Consider the following 3,486-nt stretch of genomic DNA (forward strand, 5'->3'; position numbering starts at 1 on the left):
GATGTTGATGTTAGAGGCTTGTCAAGCCTATGGTTGTGTTTGTTTTCATGAAGTACTTTGAGTGTAAACACTTGCAACTTAAGACACATCAGTGTAAACACTTTAGACAGCATATCTTGTGAGGTTCTATCATTGTTGTGGCATACTTGAATTTATTAGATGATGTTCATGGATATCTTGATTTGATTCTTTTACTCTTGTGTGTTTGAATTTGCCCATTTCATTGCATTTCCTAGATTTCATTGTCAAATATGTGATTTTATTAGGTGTTTCATATTCTACTTTTTGTGATCTTCTTGCATTACTCACTTTGGTGCATATCAATTAGCGTAACCTTATTTCTTGATTTTGCCCAGGAGTGCAAAAGGTTAAGTGTGGGGGTATTTGATGAGCAATATATTACACACTATTCATAACCTTAATTTAGCATGCTTGATGATTCTTGGTGCCTAATTGACTTTGTTTCACATGGTTTAGTGTTTTAGACTTTATTGGACTAATATTCCTAAAATGGGTTAATTTAGGATTATTTGGTGTGATTAAATGTATTATTATTTTCATATCATATTTGGCACTAAAGACATTTTGGGCATGACAAAAGTGGAAGATATCTGTTTAAGTGAAGATTGTATTTTTAATTTTAGGAATTTATAATTGTGAATCTGTTTTTAGTTTTGGACCTATGTTTTAAGCCTATTTTCGTTTTATGTGTTTTTGGAGGTTAAATTCGGATTCCCACTCCAAACACACACTCTCTTTATTCCATCACTTTACATTTTCGTTTTCCCTCTTTTTCATATGCTAGGGTTTCTTCATTGCATTTCGATTTTCACTTTTTCTTCATTTCATTTCGGTTTTGCTTCCATTTCCATGGAAGGCTAAACTTTGGACTAAATTCCTTTGGTAAAGTATCACAACTCTTAAGATTTTATTATTAATGCATTTTTGGTTTCGTTACTATTGATTTCTCTATCCTATTTTTGAATGTGGTTGCTTAATCCTATTGTTTGGAAACTGTTTTGTGAGTTTATCTCCGTTTAGTTGATTTACTCTCTAGTGCATGAACGCTTAGTTTGTGTGAATTTGTTAATGTTCCATGCTTATGCTGATTTCGCCGAGTTAAAGGCTTAGGTTGTGAAACTGTGCAAATCAGGAAGATGATGTTTGGAATATGAAATTAATCTTTTGAAATCGAGGATTGAGTTGTGAACAAACGAATCAAATGGATTTAGTTGTTTTATTACATTGTTTAACTATAACTACTGTTTCTGAATTTATTTATATTCATACCATCCAATAACAAAAACTCCCATATGTGTGAGTATGAGGTGTTTGAAGCTTTGCTTGAAAGATAATCTTTGGGAAACGACCTAGGAGTCACTTTCTACTACTGCAATTTTTAATTATTATATTATTTACATTGGGTACGGCCTCGATCAATTATATATATATAAATATAATCTTGGTTATATATATAATAACAATAAACATAAAAAATAAGGGATGAATCATGATATAATAATAATAAATATAAAAAATAGTTTATATATATATATATATCGAACCAGCTCATGAACTTATTTAGTTAAACTGTATTCAGCTCAAGTTCGGCTCATTTATTTAATGAGCTCAAGTTCGACGCATTTGCTTCATAAACTAAGTTTATCGAGTTAAATAATGAGTTTAGTTTCGAACAAATATTGAATTGGTTCGGTTCAGCTCTAACATTATTCATAATTCATTTGTATTAAATATGTATACATTTTTTCTCATATAAAAAAAACATTACACCAGGTTATTTTCTCTTTCGAAATCATTGCTTTTGAATGTGATACTATACACATGAAAAAACATTTTGTGATGGTGTATTAAATATTTAGTTGAAAGATAGAATTCAATTAACACCTTTTTTCATGGATAAGACGGTCTGACCCTGTTGGTAGATAAATAATTGCACGTGATCTGCAAAAGTACATATAATATACTTGGCTTTAAAACAAAAGGAGAAATAAATTAGGAGGAACATTTAATGATTAAAGAGAGAATGAATTTAGGAAGAACATTCTATGATTCAAAAGAGAAATTATACCTTTTCTCTTTCCTTTCAGACTTTCATTTGAGAGTTAACTATGTATTCACATTCTAAATTTTTTATTTATATCTTTAATATTAAGTTATAATTTTTTTATTTTAATGTAAATAGATATATGAGACTTTCACCTAGTATGATATGAGAAAAGGTAAATAACATAATCTTACACTTACAAGCAAATTTTTTTTTTTTATAATTTGAAATCATAAGATCAAGCAGATAACATTAGCAATCTGTCAAACTCAAATGTATTAAATAATTATCAATCTTATCACATATGAGATACTACTAACAAAAAGTATAAATCATTAATGAATTTCACAAGTTTTTTGTTGCTTTCATTAATGAAATGAATTTCTTAAGCTTTTTTCTTGTTTTCTCTTGTGTTAGAAGTTAGAACAATGTTAATCTGAACGTGTTTTATGTATACATATTATATTAATCAATGATATCCTCAACTTTAGGTAAAAAATATTTTCTTTTGGAAACGTGTGAGCATAGTAAATATCGCTTCATGAAATCAAATCTTAACATTTAAATTTATATTATATTGGGGATTAAGATATGTTATACACCACTTATCAACTTTTTGTTGGTATTGTATCCCTTTTATCTATCACATATTTTAAATCTAGATGTTACATATTTATTAGATATATACTCTTTCAAATATATATTCAATTTATAATCACAAAAATAAATGAAAAATGTAAATATAATTATATGTTAGAATGTCACATTTAATCATTATATTTGAAATATTTTGAATTAATAATTATATATGTTGTGCAATGACTCATATCTCTAGATAACATCAATACAAGTTATGGACTTGGGCTGATGTAAAGGGGTTGGGGTAGAAGGCTATATATATATTGATGTTATGTAAACCTAATGTAACAAACAGAAGAATAGTAAAACAGTAATCCTTATTCTCTAATAATATATAGTGGTAGCCGCTCAACGCTCCCGGGGACGTATGTACAATTGGCTGAACCTCGTTACCAAATCTCTTGTGTTATTCTCTTGTCTCTATACTCTTTACTATTTGACTGTTTGCTTGTTCCCAATAATTGGTATCAGATGGCTCTTAACCCAGGTGCCAAATTCGAGGTGGGGAAGTTCGATGGCTGATAATTTCAGATTTTGGCAAAGGAAGGTTAAGGATGTGTTGGTTCAACAAGGTCTATCAAAGGCGTTGTGTGAGAATAAACCAGAGGATATGGATCAACTGGATTGGGAAGAGTTGAAGGAGAAGGCTGCGGGAACCATAAGACTCTGTTTATCAGATGAGGTGATGTATCATATTATGGATCTGACATCACCAATAGAGGTATGGGAGACATTAGAGAAACAGTTCATGTCCAAATCTCTAACAAATAAGTTGTATTTGA

Source organism: Lupinus angustifolius, chromosome LG09, assembly GCF_001865875.1.
Source record: "Lupinus angustifolius cultivar Tanjil chromosome LG09, LupAngTanjil_v1.0, whole genome shotgun sequence".
Classification (NCBI taxonomy): domain Eukaryota; kingdom Viridiplantae; phylum Streptophyta; class Magnoliopsida; order Fabales; family Fabaceae; genus Lupinus; species Lupinus angustifolius.